This window comes from Bidens hawaiensis, unplaced genomic scaffold (genome assembly GCF_021521415.1).
Source record: "Bidens hawaiensis isolate Kalapana, Puna unplaced genomic scaffold, B.hawaiensis_p1.1 tig00001088_1, whole genome shotgun sequence".
NCBI lineage: Eukaryota > Viridiplantae > Streptophyta > Magnoliopsida > Asterales > Asteraceae > Bidens > Bidens hawaiensis.
Window position 1 is genome coordinate 2,953,547 of NW_027491063.1, and position 21,475 is coordinate 2,975,021.

At 36.0% G+C, this 21,475-nt stretch overlaps 1 pseudogene across 1 annotated transcript in view; it reads left to right on the forward strand.

Annotated features, from left to right (window-relative positions):
- Nucleotides 1–17,927, forward strand: part of LOC143559323 (alpha-mannosidase-like) — a 31,632-nt pseudogene extending 13,705 nt beyond the window's left edge. The window contains exons 2-28 of the transcript XR_013139917.1: nt 3,637–4,277; nt 4,758–4,842; nt 12,233–12,466; nt 12,534–12,617; nt 12,707–12,788; nt 12,872–13,045; nt 13,122–13,326; nt 13,465–13,536; nt 13,617–13,730; nt 13,825–13,925; nt 14,007–14,100; nt 14,185–14,351; nt 14,422–14,502; nt 14,587–14,652; nt 15,230–15,286; nt 15,351–15,570; nt 15,650–15,774; nt 15,857–15,913; nt 16,511–16,567; nt 16,643–16,714; nt 16,787–16,843; nt 16,888–16,977; nt 17,076–17,186; nt 17,255–17,353; nt 17,460–17,507; nt 17,596–17,664; nt 17,741–17,927. The product of XR_013139917.1 is annotated as an alpha-mannosidase-like (transcript). The remainder of the gene's footprint in view (nt 1–3,636; nt 4,278–4,757; nt 4,843–12,232; nt 12,467–12,533; nt 12,618–12,706; nt 12,789–12,871; nt 13,046–13,121; nt 13,327–13,464; nt 13,537–13,616; nt 13,731–13,824; nt 13,926–14,006; nt 14,101–14,184; nt 14,352–14,421; nt 14,503–14,586; nt 14,653–15,229; nt 15,287–15,350; nt 15,571–15,649; nt 15,775–15,856; nt 15,914–16,510; nt 16,568–16,642; nt 16,715–16,786; nt 16,844–16,887; nt 16,978–17,075; nt 17,187–17,254; nt 17,354–17,459; nt 17,508–17,595; nt 17,665–17,740) is intronic.
- The last annotated feature ends 3,548 nt before the right edge of the window (nt 17,928–21,475 follow it).

The following is a 21,475-nucleotide window of genomic DNA, read 5'->3' on the forward strand; positions in this document are numbered from 1 at the left end:
AACTTCATAAAGAAATTATCAATGATAATTTCCCACATGAAGTCCTCATTCACATTCAAGAAGTGATAGAAGAAAAGGACGAAAGTCCTTGGTATGCTGACTTCGCAAATTACTTAGCTTGTAGGATCCTCAGAAAAGGACTTACCCATCAACAGCAGAAGAAATTCTTCTCCGATCTTTAGTTTTACTTTTGGGAAGATCCATACGTATTTAGGATAGGTGCGGATCAAGTCATTCGTAGGTGCGTAGCAGGCAAGGAGGCCTTAGACATTCTCAAACACTACCATGAAGGACCAACAGGCGGACACCACGGTACCGTCACCACGGTCAGGAAAATGTATGATGCAGGATTTTTCTGGCCCACTATATACAAAGATACACATACTTTGATCCAAGCATGCGATGCTTGTCAAAGAGCCGGGAACATCTCATCAAAAAATGAGATGGCTCAAAAAGGCATTCAAATCTGTGAAATCTTTGATGTATGGGGGATAGATTTCATGGGGCCATTTCCTAACTCATTCGGAAATAAATACATCCTTGTAGCAGTCGACTACGTATCTAAATGGATAGAAGCACAAGCTCTTCCCACCAACGATTCTCGGGTAGTTGTAAGATTTCTGAAAAAGTTATTCTCAAGATTCAGTACTCCAAAATCCCTCATCAGCGACAGAGGTACTCACTTCTGTAACACCCTGATGGACAAGGTCTTAGCACGATATGGGGTCCATCACCGATTGGCAACACCATATCACCCTCAGACCAGTGGGCAGGTAGAAGTCTCGAACCGAGGAATTAAGAGAATTTTGGAAAGAAGTGTGGGGATGAATCGCGAAAATTGGGCAGAAAAATTAGATGACGCATTGTGGGCCCTCAGGACGGCCTACAAAACTCTCATAGGAACGACACCCTTCAAGCTCGTTTACGGGAAGGCATGTCATCTACCAGTAGAATTAAAACACAAAGCCTACTGGGCCCTCAGAGCAGTGAATTTTGATCTAACATCCGCCGGAGCAAACCGGGAAGATCAAATTCATAAGCTAGAGGAACTGAGAACAATGGCCTACGAAAATTCCTGGTCCTACAAGGAGAAGACTAAACGCATACATAACGCTCATTTAAAAGGAAATAAAAATTTTCAAACTGGCGTTCGTGTACTATTATATAACGCTCGTTTACGTCTGTTCCCAGGAAAACTGAAATCCCGATGGACAGGTCCATACGTAGTCGAAACAGTTTTTGACTATGGAACCATCAAAATTTCAAATTCAAATGGCCAGATGTTCAAGGTAAATGGGCATCAATTAAAACCATATATCGACGGTCCACTTAAAGAAGTGTTGGAGGTATTAACCCTCCAAACTTCTTGATTAAAAAATTAAGGAAATAAGGTCTTGCCAAGACCTTCTCAAAACCAGGTCTTGTAAATATAAAAAAAAAAAAATTATTAAAAACACGGGAGCGTGCTTCCAAAAGCACGGTCATGCCTAAAAAATGCGGGCCGGCATCTTCGCTGCAAAAATCTCAGTCAGACTGGTTTGTAACATAATTGTCAGAACAAAAACACGGGGGCGTGCTTCTAAAAGCACGGTACCGTGCTCGGTTTCCTGTTTGGTTATAAAAGGCACCTTGTGTCATTGCATTTCTTGCACAAACCAAAACCAAAACCAAAACCAAAAACCTCTGAAAATTCAGCATGCCAACTGAGATGAATGAAGCAATTCTCATTTCCCGACATCCGAGAAATGATGCCACCATGTTTCCAAAACCGAGCTTCTCTTGAAACTTCAAGAACTCGTGAAAGAACTCCCCGAAATGAATCCCCTTGCGGAGATGCATCTCGTGCAACTCACCGAATCGGTGGAAAACATGAAAATGGAACTCCGAGACATCAACGAGCAACTCCAGTTTCAAGTTCTCGATTTCACGTATTTTCCTCCACCAGGACCATTCGGAGGAGGAGAGCCTTTCGGGGAACTCTAGGAAACCTAATTTTATGCTTTTATGTGTAAACAAGTGAATTAAGCACAATGTGTTAGGACTTCGGGCTTAACCCGATTATTTTCTTTTCTTAGGAAACCCGGGCTTATCCTGAAATTGTTCTAGTATCTTTATTTAATGAAAAGTAATTTTTAGATGACCAAACTTCCAAATTATCACAATAAACGTCATTCTAAAAATTTCGGATCTTAAATCGTGTTGAAAATTTAAAAGAAAAAAATCACTGTGACAAAATGCACGGGCCGTGGTCACCCAGAATCTTCAGCATGATACGCGCTGACTCCGTACAATTCTCTGACTCAGAAACATTTATTCCTCTAGCAGCACATGGCCGTGCTTCCAAAAACACGGGGCCGTGTTCAACTTTCCAGTCTCTATATAATGCATGCATAAATTCACTATTCCATTCACACCGAACAAAAACTACCTAAATGGAAGGAAAACGGGTTGAATGGAGGCCAGTGAAGAAGGGGAAACAACATGAATCTTCCTTCCTCGAGGAACAAATCATGAAACTCCAATGCATCATAAGAGATCAAGTTGAGAGCAACATGCAAACCGAGGCTCGAGTAGTCGAGTTGATTAACAAAGTCGACCTGCTTAGGTTCGAGAACTTCCATGTTGTGGATGGCCACTACAAGGATGTGACTTCCAAACTTAACTTTCTCAACCGAGAAATCGTCACGCTCAACAAAAAGCTTGACGAAGTTTTGGAAGCCAAACGAGCACCACCACACATCCAAGACTTGTTCGGGAGTGGTGGTCGTTGAAGTTCTGACTTTGTTTCATGTTTAAGTTGTTCCCGCTAGTGCTATGTGTTAGGACCCGCGAATTGTTGTTGTACTTTTCATTTCATCTATCTTTAATTATGTTTTTAGTTTTATGTTTTTAATGAAAATTAGAATGTTTAATTACCAAGTTTAAAATAACCAGAAAATAAAAACCCAGTTAAAAACAAACCAGCTCGACAAATAAACAAAACAGTACTGTCTGCACTAAGCAGCAAGGTACCGTGCTTCTAAAATCACGGGGCCGTGTTTTTGGTGTCATGGCAGTTACGAGTTTTAACTTGATAAAATAACTTTCTCACACAACCAACCCTATTTTTCATTGCATTCTAAACCGAAAACCGCCGACCTTCAATTGTTTTGCTAATTTCTTCATCAATTCGTCAATTCTAAACCTAAGGTATGTTAATTTAACAATTGTGTTGTCCAAATTCGTCATTCTAGGTTTAAATTAACCCTAAAATCGTTCAAATTGACCAAATCGGGTCAAAACCCGAAGAGGGTATGGGTTATTAGGCTTGTTTATGATGAATAGATTGTTGAATGATTGATGGTTAGGGTTTAATTGAAAGAAACAATTCGGGTTTTTGGGTTTTTGCATAAATACCCGACGCACCATTAAAAACGAGGGTTTGAGTCTGAGTAAGTTAGAATCGATATTAAAAACACGAGCCGTGCCCAAAATAACACGAGTCGTGGTCAACCAAAAGTCAAACATCAAAGGAACTGAACCAGAAGCAGCAGCACGGTACCGTGCTTCTGAAAGCACGCCGCCATGCTTTGCTTTCTGTTTTAGCAAAATGAAAATTTTTCATGAAGTTTTGACTAATTTAAGTGTGAATTGCAGATGGCTGAGTATGGGGAAGATTTTCATGCATTCCTAGTCTTCGTAAACCGCAAGACAAAGGATCGATCGGAAAACGAAAGATTAACGTATCTCAACAACAGATATCCAGAAGCCCACTTCCGTGCATGTGAAGACACCCTAAGAAACGTAAACCAATGGGACCGCTATCAAAGCATTGTGAAGGGACCTAGGAGACGGGTTTTTAACCAGACAGGGGATTCAGTAACGGAACTCACAAAAGAATTCCTAGCCTCGTTCAACATAAAGAAGAAAAAGTTTGACATGTGGGATGCCAAGGCAGTCGAGTTCCGATGTGGGGGTGTTTGGTATACAACTTCTGTCACCCAGCTGGGAATTGATTTGGGTATTTACACGGCCGAGGAAACTGACACCGACATCTGGTTCGAAGCAAAAACAACATTTACAGATGAAGGTGACGATGATGAAGCCGTAGCAGGTGCCATAAGGGAAGAAGCTTGGGAACAATTGAGTTATGGAACAACAACGTATAGACCAAGCGTCTCTAAAAGCACAGCCCAACGTGACCCGCTGATGAGGTACATCCACCGTTTGCTGAGTCATACCGTCAACGCTAGAGGGCAGAGTGAGGGAGTTGTTAACCTGAAGGATCTTTGGGCATTGTACTGCATAAAAAACGAAATACCATGCAATATCACTATGCTATTTTGCAAACTTTTCATGACAAATGCTACTGCCCGAGGAAATTCCTCGATCTTCGGTGGTCCCTGGATCTACAACCTCTACCAGGCCTATAATGCAGACACAGAAGGAACTCCAAGCCCAGACACGATCGCTCTCAACCTTGATTACTGTGAGAGCATGAAGATGGTTCAGCAAATCAGCCCGGGTGTGTGGAGATTTTGTGACAAGAACAACCAAGTTTGGGACCCAGAAGACCCGTCAGAGATGATGATACAGGATGTGCATGAGAGACGACAATCACCGCCCAGACAATACCGCCGCCGAACTTACCATCAGAGAGGGGGCCCATCTTCATCAGGGGCCGGCCCCAGTTCATCACACGATAGCCGATACTCTTTCGAGGGTATTTATGGACTTATTGATTAGTTCTCAGCTAATACTACCGCCTTATTTAACAGGATTACAGACCAGATGACTGCCTCAGATGCACAGCGAGCAGCTGAATATGCAGAGACGATGCGAGAGATTGATCTTTGGGCTATCGCATGGACAGGCAGTGGGGACCATTTGACCCGGATGCGGGTAACTGATGACTGGCGGCACTGGTAGGTCGGGCACAGGCACGGGTTGGTAATATTTTATGAACTTATTATGTGTGTTTTGAACAATTTACTTTTCGTACTTGTTTGTTTGTTTTTATGTTGGTTTGGATACTTTTATGGCCGTGGGTGCCAAAGACATTATGCTAGGTACTAATTTAGCCCGATAGGGCAAGGGATGGATGATTCCATACCCAATTTTCAGCAGTTTATGCTTGGTTGTTTATGGACGTTTGCAGTTTTATATTATACAGGTACAAAAACAGGAAAACGGACGAAAAACAGGGGACACTCTGTCGAAATTTCATTAACCCGTAGGGAAGTAACTCTCTATTTTTACCCAGAATACTTATTTAGAATTTTTATATTTTCATGAATCTTGTCACATTGAGGACAATGTGAGATTCAAGTATGGGGAGGGGAATTACTTGACCAATTGTTTGTCCAACTAATTATTAAAATTCTCTAAACAAATATTTTTGCAGCAAATAAAGATTACTTAAAAACCAAAAGAGAAAACCAAGAAAATTTTTTGCAAATAACCAATCATTACATAAAAGTGAAAAGGTAAGAAAAAGTTTTGTAATATTGAGAATAAATTTATGCAAAATATGGCGTTAATACCCAATTCCTCCGTTACTGTGAGATAAACCTCATGCCATATAAATATTTTTTCGGAAGCTTTGAGTGAGTCATATGTTTCATGTGATTTAGAACTTGTCGCAATTATTCATTTCAAGACCACATGAAGCGTTGTATAAGGAAGAAGGTAATATCCACACAATTCCATCAAATCCATTATCAAATTACAAAACCCAAGAATCCGATCACCTTATCCACTTTCACTGGTAAAATACAACACTGGTCTTTTACCGGCAGACCCTAAAGAAATGGAAATGCATTCTTTCGATTTCAATTTCCTTTGTTGCATACACTTCAAAAAACCTAGGTTGCCTCCAGAACTTAGGGAGAGAATCTTTCTCTTTAGCAATGAGGTGAGGAAAAAGTGGCGCCAAAACGAACAAAGGCCACCATTCTGTGGAATTTCCAAAAACGCAATGAAGAGAAGAGCAAAAAGATATGAACGATGTTTAGGTTGCGGAAACTGGTCCCACGAAGGAAGATGTAGAAAAGTCAAACTCAGTCTCAGCATGAATATACCGAGCTAATGAGGGTGGGGGCTATTAGGCTCAAAGCCGAAAGATCCTTTAGAGTTGGAAGTTATATTCAGAATAGGATTGAGCAAGAATGGATCCACATCCTCGTTAAAACCGGTCTTGACGATCTGACCTTAAAAGAGTCATTAGGTTAAAAAAAAAACTCAGAGAAAAGGAGCTAACCAATGAAGACATCTCAACCTCCCGAGAATCAGTTGAAGTTGTATTTACCATTAACCCTTGAACCGCCACAAAATACCAATTCTTACTCACACTAAACCAAAACCCTTTTTACCTTCTGATCTATGCAACCCTTCAAAAGGTGGAGATTTGAACTTGTTACAAGCTTATTTATCACAGGTTGCATTTTGGCTAAGAGTGTTCACATAACTACATCACAGGTATGATCAGATATAAAACCGAGTGTGAGTGAACATTGTGAGAACGTGACGTTTTGCATAAACGGAAGCTCATAAAAACAAAAGTTCTCTCTCTTTTATCACTAACATAAAGATTGGTTATTTTGTTTCGTCTTCTTGGAGATCACTTAAGGGATAGCTATAATCTAAATTTGTTGTTTTTAGAGGATATTTATAAGAAGATTGCTTGAGGACAAGCAATGTTCAAGTGTGGGGATGTTTGATGTACATAGAAATATACATCTTTTCGGCATCAAATAATCTCTAAAAACTGAATTTCTATCTAATAACATAGCATAAAAGGCTACTTATCATAATAAAACATAATTTCAGGTGAAACCAAACCCCAAACAAAGAAACAAGCAAAAAGACGAATAAAAACAGAAGAAAACAAAGAAACACGCCCCCATGCTTTTGACACAAGAAAAGACAAAATCTGGAAACAAAAGCACAGGGCCGTGCTCATCATGCACGGGGCCGTGGACGGGAATGCAGAAAAGACAAAGAAGAATTGAGCACATGTCACTAAAAACCACGGGGCCGTGCCTACTAACCACGGGGCCGTTGCCACCTCACACAAAAGACAAAACAAATCTAGCACATGTCATAAAAAACCACGGGGGCGTGCCTCAGGAAGCACGGGGCCGTGCTTACCTTCCAGAAACGACAAAAACAAATCTGGCACATGTCATAAAAATGCACGGGGCGTGCTCAGCAAGCACGGTGCCGTGCCTCACCATCCATATTGCCTATAAATAGTGGCTCATGTTGCATTCATTTGGTGTGCCTTGAAAAAAATTCTCTCCGGTTTTCACTTATAAAAACACACACTAACACTCACTTTGAAGATCTAGTGAACGGTTTGAAGGTTTGGAGGTCATCACCACTAATCATCATCATCAACCATCATTAACATCATTAAGAAGAAAGATTCATCTACATTTGGTTAGATTGTTCCAAGTTTTATCATGTATTTGTTATTATCAATCATCTTAATGTTTATCATCATGCTCATTATGAGCTAAACTTCTTTTACCATCTAAAATCTATGAAGAAGCTTTATTTTACTTGATAATTAATCAAGACATGTGATGTAGTCTAGTAAAGTACATGGTTATATTACAATTATATTTTGATGAGAAATGTTTCACCATCTTAAATCACTAATTCAAAGTTGGTGGTTGTCAATCTCATTGGCAATCGTTCATGATCGATTCATGTTCTTGAAAGATGGAAATACTTTGATACATTATCGAAACATGGATCCTTATATTGTACTTAGAAATGATGAGATATAAGTTATGGTGTATTTTTCTAAACCTTGGTAATCCGAAAATGGCTTTGCTTAGGATATCAAATTAGTTAAAGAAACCATATGTTAACTGAATGTGTAATTATAACCTACTTAAATCAACCAAGGGGAGGTTGTGTGATGAACTACAACCACCCGAAGTTGTTAGAATTGGTATTCGAGAAATTAAAGTCAATCCTAATCTTTCTACTTTACGAAACTACTTGCCAACTTAAATTGACATCATTGAGATGGTATGACATTAAGAAAGGGTGGACTTTGAAATGCGCATATCATCTCCTTAGTGCCAAAGATGATCACTTAAGGTTTAAGGAGCTATCTATCATATATTGCTACGATAAGTTTATCACATGTCTACATATTAATTATCAATGCTAAAATGGAGTGGATTCTTGATCTTAGATGGTAACCTTCGCATAATTGAACAACTCGTTTAGAATTTCTTATCTAGGTCACCTATATATTATATATAAGTATTTATATTTTATAAAAATTTCAAAACTTAACCCCAAAATGATTAAAACCTCCTATTAAAGTAAAACAACGATTTATTATTAGAAACATTTGTGTCCACGGATCGATACTTGGTTTTTACCAATACTATTCTACATATACGATAGGTACACTTGCCTATTTTGTGTGTGTTTAGTCTTTGTAGAAATCAATTTTATAAATTTAAAACACGATCTTGTGCTAAAGCAACTCATTCCATCCTTTTATATTTTATACCACACGCACGCACGCATCACTTAATCTCTAATTTCAAGACGAAATTTCCAAAAGTAGGGAATGCTGTAACATTTCGGGTTTCCGATTTCTTGCATTTGTAATCATTACTCGACCCGGGTTCGGGTATTTTATCAATAAAGTTACATATTCATTTAGTTTTTACTTATTTATTTCTTTTATTAACAACTATAAGAGCTGTACAAAATCAAACCCCAAACTAACAATTTATCCAATCTTGCATCGAACACCATAGATCGAGGACAAGACTGCAAATATTATTCAACTTTTCCCTCCTCCTTCCTTGATCACCGTCGCGGGCATACCCCCCCCCCCCCCCCGATTTCGGACTGATTTACGCGTAATTGATCATGCCCTTATTATTCCTTACCTTAATTCGATCCTACCGACACCCTAAAACATGGAAAGCCCTAACTAATTGACCGTTTTTTTTGTTAAAAACGAACCGCGGACCAAATCACTCCTAAAACTCTATATAAATTCGTTTATATTTCAATTAAATATGTACACACACTCTCCTTCACCTCGCGCATCTAAACCCTAACATGTTTACATCACACCATCCTTCATCAAGATCGTTCTATACCAAAATAGAGCCGCGTCTTCTTGTTCTTCATTCCCCGTCAGTCCGTCACCATATCAGGTAATTAAATCACGCATCATGATCGCCTTTAACCAATTAACATTAAACCTAAATCAGTTTAAACAAAACTTGAACGAATTGGTCAATTTAATTTTTAGGGTTCATAAGGGAAAGAACGAAATCAGTTTTAGTATATAAGAAATGGGTGTCAAGTTATAACCGTGTTAGACACCTGCCCCAGTGGCAGGTGCGTTTATTTTAAAGCCTTTAAGCCGGCCTGGGAACGTGGGTTCAAGTATCCCCAGGCCCGGTTTTGCTTTGTTTTTTTTTGTTATTATTCATTTAGTATTTTCGTTGTTATTTTTGGTGTTCAAAACGTTAAATAAATTATTCTGATAAACCGAACTCTAAGATAACTCTTTTCTTTTAATATTTATGAATATATACATATATATATATATATATATATATATATACTTTGTTTAAATGTTATGAGTGAGACTACATATATATTATACACCTACACTTTATAAATAAAATGTATATTTATATCCCTTTTGCGACTCTCGTTAATGAACTAAATTATATTAGATACATAAACTATTCCATTTAACTTTTCTTTAATATATATAATCAATAATAATTATAATTAAATACAAATAATAATAGTAATAATTAAAAAATTAAACACAACAGCCATATGATTATGATAATAAGACTAATTACACATTAATAACCTCGTTGAGACCCAAGATCCGTCATATTATTTTGTCATTTATATTTAACTCACTTTATCATTAACAACTAGGATTAATTGTCAGCAAGTCTCGAGGAGCTTGACCATTTTCATCATAGCCTTTTCTTTTATTATCTCATCCTCGTTTATCCAACTCTATAAGGTAAGTATATTCACATCCCCCTTTTTACCGCTTTACAATTTTGGGGGCGTTATGTGTTCAAAATCAACTTATTGTTTTCACTAGCAATTCCGTTATATGCATAATTGTAATTGCTCGATTCGTTGTTATGTGCGAATATGACTATGTGTTTATTTTATGTTGGTTGATACCACATCCTCATTAGTATGATCATACGTCGTCGGAGTAAACCGTTATCAATGCGATTCGGTTGAAAAGACAACTTTTATGTATTGTTTACTAGTTGTAGTAATTTACGATTATTGCATGGAATTGTCCTTTTATTATTATATATACTCAAAAACTATGATTTACTTGATCAACTTTATGTTGACAAAAATATATATTTTCATGCATGACATAGGTAGCTTTATCGGGTGAATCAGGTATTGGAAGTTAGATGATACCTTAGGTTGCTTTGATAAATGAAGAACACTTTTGTTTTAAGTTATTTATGCTTTGAATTATTGATTTGTAAAGATATTTTTGAGACAATGTTTGTGCTTCTGAAATTTTTTTATATGAATGAATAATTTAGATATTAACACATGTATTTTTTACTTAGTGTCTTCTAAGCAATGATACAATCAATGTCGCGTCCCGGCATGTTACGCCGTAGGTTGGGATGTGACAGTGGTTTTGTACATGATCATATTAAAAGTTACTATTAGATATTTAGATATAAAATTTAATATATTAAAAGTTACTATTTAATTATATATAAAAATTAAAATATTATAAAAGTATTTTTATTTGTTTAAATATAAAGTAGTAGGTGATGATGTATTGGTTTCTGAAGGTTTGTTGTTATGGAAGTAAAAGCATCTACAACAAGCCACACCCCAAGGTTCGGGTGATGTGGAAGAAAGCAAACTTGATATGGCAAGGAAACACCATTGTGGTGCCGGTCCAAGGAAACAAAGTCCATGGCTGCAAATATGCTTCAAACTTGTATAGTGAGTCCCTCCCCTCTTATACACACAAATACTATATATACATATGCATACATATTTAATATTTTTAATAAAGTTTGTGGAGGTTTATTGTTGTGGTAGAAAGTTGAGGTTTTTAAGAAAAGTTTGGAATCTAATGTGGCGATGATGTGTCGGTGTCGGTTTGTATGAGTTTGTTGTTGTGGATGCTCTAAGAGCATCCACAACGGGGTGGGTTGCCCGAGGTCCAAATCCAGGTGGCAGGAGGCGGATGAAGATCCGGCAGACGTTACCGTTGTGGCGCACAAGTTTGGTGAAAAAGTCTGGTTCTGCAGACTTGATACAAACAAGTAGGGTGGGCCCTTTTAGATCTAATAAAAGAAATTCTTGATTTCTTACAATCGATCGACGGAAACCTCACCAAAATCTATATCAACCGCCATGGTTTCAGATCTAATCGATATGAAGGTTTAGAGCATTCATCTTCGATTGGTTGCGGTAACTATACAGTCTCCACCACGATTCGATTTATGGGGAGATCAATTTCTGTTCGTCGGCGACTGTTTGCATCCATTAATTTTGAAGCTCTGGTGAGAAGTGATGATTTTGTCTTTAGATAGAAGGGGATGCTATTGGAAAATGGTTCAGATCTAAAAATAGTAAAATGGGAGTGGTGCACACTGCACTGTGGTTTGTGGGTATTATATAAGATTAATATTAATTGATTAACTATAAAATAAAAAATGTTGTAAAAGTATTTTATATCTGATTAAATATGAAGTAGTAGGTGATGATGTGTTGATCTGTAGAGGTTCGTTGTTGTGGAAGAAAATGAAAATTTTGAGAAAAATTTGGAATATGACGTGGCGATGATGTGACGGTTTGTATGAGTTTGTTGTTGTGGATGCTCTAAGTATGAGTTTTTGAAAAATGTTTGAGATATGATATGACACTAATGTGACGGTTTGTTAATGTTTGTTATTATAAATGCTCTAAATTGTTTTCTAAAATTTGTGGCTCATAGCCCTTGATTTATTTTAACCCCCCTTGGCCTATGGACTATAAAAAGCATCGTTGAGATATTGCATTAATGACAAAATAATAATAATAATAATAATATACCTGAACCATAATCATGATTATAATTAGCCGGCTGAGGGACAAACAGTCTGTGTATATTTTGTTTGTATCCCACCAAACTAATGGCCAAAAGTCATTACATTTTGTCATCTTTCTTTCCATACTTGATCATAATATGTGGATGTAGATTAGGTTGTTTGAATTTGTTGAAAACATGTCTAATTTTTCAACATTTCCTTATCTTTTATGGGCTTTGGCGGTTTGTGTTCTTGTTTCTTGTGAGTTGACTTCTGGGTACAACACTGGAGGTGGCATTGTTGAGGGTAAACTGAATGTTCATTTGGTTCCACACACACATGATGATGTGGGTTGGTTGAAGACAGTTGATCAGTACTTTATTGGATCAAATAACAGCATTCAGGTTCATTCATTGTCATTTCAAGTTACTGTCATAGCGTACACTTGAATTTGAATTTGTTCTTATATAGGTTGCTTGTGTTGAAAATGTGCTCGATTCGGTTGTCATGTCGTTGCTTCGTGATCCGAACAGAAAGTTTATATATGCTGAAATGGTATTAATGTATTATTATACTAACCTCAATTAATCTGCTTTACATTAATCAACTTCATAACTAGCTGTTGAATTTTTGATCTACAACAGGCATTTTTCAGTCGATGGTGGCTAATTCAAACTGAAAAGATCAAGTGAAAAAGCTCGTTTCTGATGGCCAATTAGAATTTGTGTATGCAGCCAACACACGTTTGATAGTATAGTATCTTATAATAGTTAGAAACTAATGCTTGGAATAATTAATTATATTATTAGAAATGGAGGCTGGTGCATGCATGATGAAGCCGCTACACATTACATTGACATGATCGACCAAACAACTTTGGGCCATGGTCTAATAAAGTCAAACTTCAACGTGACTCCTCGGGCCGGTTGGCAGATTGACCCGTTCGGGCATTCTGCGGTTCAAGCTTATCTTTTAGGAGCAGAGGTAGGATAAAGTTAATTCTCGTTTATTATCGAATACATTTGAACAAGTTTATATAGATGGTTTTTGTGATACTCTGGTCGGGTTTGATTCAATGCATTTTGCACGTATTGATTATCAAGATCGAGAAAAACGCAAGGGTGATAAAAGTCTTGAAGTTGTGTGGCGAGGCTCAAAAACGTTCAGTTCGTCATCTCAGATATTTACAAATGTTTTCCCGAGACATTATAGTCCCCCCGATGGATTTAATTTTGAAGTTAGTGGAGATTTTGAGCCCGTTCAGGTATTGATATTAATTGTTTAGTTTGTCTATTAGAACCTGTTAGGGAAAGCTCATAGGACCCAACAATACCATGCTAACAAGGGGGACTAGGTAAATGTAACAAACAATTTTGTTTTATTTATGATGATGATATCACAGGACGAACCTCTTCTCTTTGACGTTAATGTTGTTAAACGAGTTAATGATTTCATCGATGCAGCACTCGCACAAGTAACTTTTTTTTAAGTTGTTTAAAAATAATTTACTTTTTTTTTTTTGGAAATAATGATACCTTTGGAAATATCAAACAGACAAATGTAACAAGGACTAATCATATTATGTGGACAATGGGAGAGGACTTTAGATACCAATATGCAGAATCTTGGTTTAAGCAGATGGACAAACTAATACACTATGTTAACATGGTATAATACTGATTACAATTATAATTATAATTTTCAGTTTATCCTCATGATCTTTAACTCAAAATTGATGTAATATGTTCATAACTAATTCCAGGATGGTCGAGTAAACACATTATATTCCACTCCATCTATATACACAGACGCAAAACTTGCTTCAAATATGTCTTGGCCACTCAAAACTCATGATTATTTCCCGTTAGTTTCTTCAAGACCTTAAATAGTTAAATCTAATCAGATACATCATACTTCATTATACTTCTTGTTTATTGTGTGAAGATACGCGAATAATGAAGATTCTTACTGGACGGGTTATTTTACAAGTAGACCGGCTCTCAAACGTTACGTTCGTTCATTGAGCGGATACTATTTGGTAAAAAACTACGAAATTAGATTTTTACTAACTTCCCATATTTAGAAAAAAATTATAATAAATATTTAGTGAGAAATTAATCAGGCATCAAGGCAGCTTGAGTATTTTGTGGGAAGGCGAAATAAGGGTCCAACACTTTTAGTCTTGGAGATGCTTTAGGAATTGCACAACATCATGATGCGGTTTCTGGTACTGCTAAACAACATACAACAAATGATTACCAAAAACGCTTAGCAATTGGAGCTCTCGAGGTAATACTATAATTAATATTTTATTACAACACGTTTTAGTTAACTCGGATTATGAGTTTTATTGCCATAGGCTGAGGCTGTCGTCAATTCAGCTTTATCATGCCTAACTAGTTCTACATCAAACTGCACCATATCCACATCCACATTTAGCCAGGTGTTTATTATTCAAACTTAATCTTTAGGTTTTATAATTTAGTTTTTGTAATTATTTATATGATGGTTATTTTGTATCTGACAATGTCCATTGCTCAATATAAGTTATTGCCCACCAGTGGATAACATTCCTTCTGGGAAGAGTTTGGTAATCCAGCTTCCAAAATATAAAAATTAGTTATTATGATAAAATTTGGATTACAGTTTTTGTCCTTATGTATGGTTAAGTGGTTTACTTGCAAATTGGGTCTTTAACTTCATGTTGTCACACTTTCATCCTCTCCACTAACCGATGTGAACTTTATCTGTTAGCTTTTTTAAAAGGACCATTTTGCCCTTACAAGTTACAACTAATGAAGGTGCATTGGTCCACTAATGAGAGGGCATTTTCTTAATTATGCATGTCGTCCTCTCCGCTAACCGTTGTTAACTTCTGTTATGAATTTTTTAAAAATGACCAGTTTGCCCTTACAATGAAGGCATTTTGGTCAACTAAGTATGTAGGTAGTTTGTTTAATTGCACATTTTGCTCTTTAGTCATATGGGCAATACAGTCATTTGAAAAAGCTACCACCAGTTCGTAGAAATGACAAAAAGTGTGACAACATATGAACTTTAAGGACGTTTCTTGTACTAATTAAAGTTGACACGAACTACAAATCACCCATACATAAAAGACGAAAACTGTAATCACCCGTTGATTAAAAAAATTTGTTCCTTTTCAGGTTATTGTAGCGTATAACGCTCTTGGATGGAATCAGACAAATATTATCAGGATTCCCGTAGGTCTATATAATTATCAAAATAGTTTCAACACTTGTTTTGACCTGTTAGCTGTTTTAACAGGTCCAAGATGCTAACTTCATTGTACAAGATAACGAGGGCAATACGATTGAATCCCAATTCATAGAACTTGACAACATAACAAGCAACTTAAGGAGCTTTTACATGGAGGCTAATTTGGGAATTTCATCCAAAGATGTTCCAAAATATTGGCTTTTGTTTCAAGCATCTGTGCCACCTTTGGGTTGGAACACTTACTTTGTTACCCAGACACATGAAAAAGGTACTTTTATGACTGTTTATCGTGTCTATAATGATTATTATTGTTGGTTTGTTAATTTATAACTTTGTTGAAAATGCAGGAGCATATGTTTCTGTGGAAGATACTCCTCAAAATGATACTATTGAAATCGGACCGGGAAGTTTAAAAATGTTGTTTTCGTTACAGTCTGGACAGTTAAAAAGAATTATTAATTCTAGGACCGGGGTAAGCTTTGGTTTTAATAAAAAAAAAAGATAATAAAATGCCAGGTTTTCTAGTTTATAATGATTTTTATTGGACTTTCCAGATTGATTTACCGATACAACAAAGTTATCTTTGGTATGGTAGCGGAACTGGCGACCAGGTTCAATAATATATATTGGCCCGTTTTCATTTTGTGGGTCACACTTCCATGACGGATGTGCATGGAATCAAAAAAAGCAATCTGTACATAAACGAACCCAACCCTAAACCAACAGTCTGGTTTTATGTTTTTTCAACCTAACCCTTAAAAACTGAAACGCCCACTTTTGTTATTGAATTTATGGCTTGTAATTTTGAATTTTGATTTTTAAGTCATAAAGAATTAATAAATGGTGTATCCCAAAAAATTTAGACCCAATGTGTTTTAATCCATTAATCATCACTTTAAATAATAAGAACCAAGCCCAAAGTGGGCAAGTTCATTATTTTGGGCCATTTTTTATAACTCAAAATTTCAGGTTCAAATACCAAAACCAAAACAACCGAAACGAACCCATTGCAACAACCAGAAAACCAAGAAAACTAAAACAGAATGATTACCAAAAACCCAAAAACTGAATTTTTGGTTTGAGCCCAAAACCGACCGATGCACAGCCCTAGATATAAGTCCTGCATAATAAAACCAAAAGCACTTTACGTAGGTAAACGGCCGTCCATAGTATCTTACCATTCCTATACTTGGTATGTTTTGCTATAGCCTTCGGGAGCATACATATTCCGTCCCAATGGACCCGCGGTTATTGTTTCAAGATCAGTACGTATTCTTTTTTTCTTTAATCTTTTTGGACCGGCTCGGCCCATTAGAATAATATAACGGGGTCATTTGTAGGCACCTGTTAGAGTCATTCGTGGACCACTTGTCGAAGAGGTACACCAACAGTTCAACCCGTGGATCTATCAGGTCAGAATCTTGATTCTTATCTAAAACCTTAAGTTTTTGTTTGAAATTTCTTGTTTGTTTGTTTGCTTACAGGTTGCTAGACTATACAAAGACAAAGAACATGCAGAATTTGAGTTCACTGTAAGTATCACCAAATGGGTCGCTAGACTATACAAAGACTAAATGTTATTTTTTAAAGGCGTATGCTGTATGACGATCATAGAGGGGTGCGTGAAGCCCTTGATGAGATTGTGTTTAATAAGACCGCGTGCCAAGGACTTGTGGTATGGTAGTTTAAACATTGTTACTTTCATTTATCTGATATTAAGAAAATAGATATGCTAACTGAATACTAAAACGATAAAACCTCGTAATTTTTTAGATTCGAGGGAATTATTATATGAGCGTGGACCACGTTGGTGTTGGCTCAAGGTGGCGGAGAACAATAGGCCAAGAGATATATTCACCCCTCCTTCTAGCCTTTACTCATGAGGTATCTTCCGGGTTGGGCTTTTTTCTTTTTGGGTAGATATCATAATCTAACAACTATTTACTTAACAGGATCAAGAAGATTATAAATCTTCGCACTCAACAAGGTCAACAACAATGGTGGATCCGAACTATGTTTTACCCCCAAACGTTGTGTTAATTACACTTCAGGTATATAATATAACCTTTGTTTATAATATAACCTTTCTTTTTGGGTAGTCATTACACACGATTTAAAATGTACTTTTGATATATAATATAACCTTTGTTTATGTAGGAAATGGAGGAAGGAAGTGTACTTCTTCGGTTAGCCCATCTATACGAGGTGACTCGACCTTACTTGCATATTATTCTTACGTAATTTTGATTTAGTTCTTCAAAATCATTTTGTTATATTTTATGAATGTTGTTAGGCTGGTGAAGACGTTGAGTTTTCGACCTTAGTCAAAGTGGAACTGAAGAAAATGTTTGCTAGAAAATCGGTACACTGTCAGGTCAATAATTTTTAAAATAAGCGAATTATCATGTTATTGTAACGGTATCGAATGTTTTTAACAGATCAAGACAATTAAAGAAACAAGCTTATCAGCAAATCAAGATAGGTTGGCCATGAAGAGGGTGCCATGGAAGGTTGAAGGCGGAAGTGAGAACGAACCAACAACGGTTCGAGGTAGACCCGTTGACCCTTCAGCTCTTATTCGAGTTGGGTCCTATGGAGATTCGTACATTTGTATTACAAGTTTGATCGATTAGTTTATGTTGAGACCAATGCTAAGTTCATGAATTTGAATTTTATAGTGTGTGTGCATGTAATCATCTACTAACAAAGTATCAAAATGTACCAATGCATGGGGTAAACAGTAAACACGTCCATATACGAGTTTCATCATAAATGTATTGATAGACGTATTTACTTAGAAAATGTCACTTTTTGGTATTTATTATATATATGGTAGTGTACGTTCAGAGACGGATCCAAAAATTTTTATTACGGGGTACAAAAAAGACCAGGTAAAATACCGGGTCTAGTAAAAAAGAACAGAGCCTGCCCAATCATAATGGACGCCCTAAATGAATTGAACTTTCGAGGCCCTATCTTTCCGGATTTCATTGAAATATTTATGTATTTATTAATACGAGATATAACTTTTCTTTTAAAGAAATTGTTCAAAGTTTTTAAATATAATTCAAATAAAAATCTATTGCAAAACCACACAATTATATAAGAGGGTAAAAACAAACCTTTATTTTTGTTTTACTTACGGAAACATGACCAAATCATTAAACAAGTAAAATGCCGGCTAGGGAAGCAAAGTAATAAACTCAGTCTAGCCTCGAGTCCGTAATTCGTTTACGAATTGAGTAAGGACTCGCCCTTAAAAGAGGGGGAGGGGTCCGGGGAGGGGGAGATGAAAATCTCACCACTCCAACCGGGAAATCCCTCCAAGAAAAAAAAACCAAAAGAAAAAACCGCTCCCTATACCTTTCCAGGGATATTGAACCCTTTAAAACTTGGAAACCATACTAATAAATTAGTTATGGAATTATATAAACATATAAAATAAAAAATGTATAGAATAAATTTATAAAACACACTAATAACTATAAAAACAAATAGACTTTTATTATCTATACATATACACCTAATAAGAATTTTTCTTCAAGAAAACATTCAAATATTATTTTATAACAAACTAAATGTTTATAAAAAATTAAAGTTGATGTTAGAAACAGTTGACGTAGTTAAATCAACCCACATCTCTCTAATATTGTTATTTTAATTATTTCACTACATATTTAACTTTTACCTTTCAGCATCTACTTTATTTTCATCATCTGTGTATCTGTTTCATCTTCATCATTCTTATCTTTCTATTTTCATTTAACAAGTAAATAGATACTTAAGTTATTTCAGATTTGGTTTCGACAGGAAGAATATGTTTTCGGAGTTTTGGAGGGTGGGCATTTTTGCTTAAACAAAAGAAGTGAACTATTAACTACACTAAGAATATCGGTTGGACGGTGGGCCTTTGCCCACCCTCTCTTGGCCTTGGATCCGCCCCTGTGTACGACTAGATACTGTTATTTTCTCTCGAACCATAATTATATTATTTCATCTAATCATTGAATCACTTATTTATCTAGTTTCTATTGCTGTTGAAATCTCTTCACTTTTTATTTCTACACGTCTTTTTATTTCACGGGTCTACATCTATTATGTTGTCGCACCCAACCTAAGGCGGAAATGTCGGGGCGCGAACTGATTGTCACAACTCTCAAGGTACTATCATGCAATATTAAAAGTTTCGATATCTATTAAATAAATTTCCAAATAACAAACATCCATGCAAAATTCAAATACACAAGTACATATATCAATCAATTACAATATGTCTCATTAAGTTTTCCTTCTAGCATAAATCCTTAAGTGATCTTGTACTTCACATCAAACAAATACCTGCATATGCGTTGAAAACAATATAGTTTTGTCAACACAAGGTTGAGTGAGCAACTGAAGTGCTAAAAGTAGTTATAAAATAAATAACTAAAATTATACTAATCTAGACACTAAGTAATACTCTAGACCTTTAAACTACTAACCGGGAAGTAAACCGGTCGACTCTAGTACAGCTAACTAAGTCTGGATATCGAACCCACGAGACTCTTTAAATTACGAAACTAGCAAATTAGACTCGATTACAAGACACGACTATTTATTAATAATATTTGAGAGAGATTTTAAAACTAATTAATTAAAACTCTAATAATAATTAACTAATTATTACTTTAATTAAACTATTAATAAACTAATTAATATAATAATATAACAAACCCTAATTATTTAAATAATAATAAAACATAATCATTACTTATTAATTAATTAATAAAACTTAAACCTAATTTAAATTAACTAATAAATAATTTAGAAAACTTGGATTAATTCAGATGATGAAAATAACTACCCAGGCCAGAATCCCCAAAGTTACGGTTATTAATTAAATGAAAGAACACAAGTTATGGAACTGGGATCATAAAATAGACCCTTGAAAGAAAACCCGAACAGGACCCTTGAACTTCAAGAAGACGCTTATGGATTTCTAACAAGTTTTAAGACTCACCAGTTTTATATTAAACTTCCTTACGGTTATTTAATTGCTTATGTCTAAGTATCGTTTATGATGAAAACCTACCTTACAGCGCGGAATTCAAAAGATAGCAAAGCAAACACAATTAATTTAATAGACTAAGCTGACAATCAAATCTAGACGTACTTCTTACGAATAATTAAATCTAGCAATCCCGACAAGCAAAGATCTATTAATAGCCTATCACTTTACAGTTTTTTAGACTAGCAGCTCACTTTTATTTATTTACTTGAGTTTTTTGTTTCTAAGATTTTAATCGATATTAGTCACAAACTAGTCAAAAACACAAAGTAAATGACCTAACAAAACCCTATCCTAATGAAACAATCAACAAGGGCAATGTGAAACAATAAATTCAAGTAAACAAAACCAAGTAATCATACGCATCAACTAAATCAAACTCAACCGTTTACTTAGAACATAATATCCATAACGAAGCGAAAATCCAAATAAAATCAAACCTAACTAAGGTTCATCGCGACCTAGGTAGTCTAATAAGTTTAGCCTAGCATCATAAAGTCTAAATCAAACAAAACGAATAATAACGAAAACATGGTGAAAATCTAAAGAACGAAGGATTAAAGGCGATAAAACCCGTAAAACTTCAAACGTAAACGTGTAGCTCTTCACCGGCTGTCCTCTTGCCTTCAAAATCACCACGAGACTCGAAAATATGCTCCAAGAACTCCCAAAATCGGCTGGTGGCTTTCAGGTTATGTCAGGTTTAAGTTAAATGTGTTTAAATAGTGAAAACAAGGCCCGACAAGAAGCAAAAAACGAAAACTCTAACTTAGATGTGCCTAGGCGCCGCGCGGAGGGCATTTGGACTTCCCCCTTCGCGCGGCGCGGCGTGCTCTTCCAAGGGGGCAGGTCAGACCGGCCCGGTTTGACCGGTTCTCTGTTCTGGTTCTTCATGACGCGTTCCGGATCTCCGTTTCGGCTCGTTTTAGCTCGTTTTTCGCCCTTTTTAATCACGATCAAATCCGGGAACCTACGACACACAAAAACGTTAGTAGTATACAAATCTTGACCAAAAACCAACAAAAACAATTAAAATATTAAATAAAATATACACGAGAAACATAAATATTTAGCATTATATCAAATATCCCCACACTTATTTTTTTTTCGTCCATGAAAAAGTTTG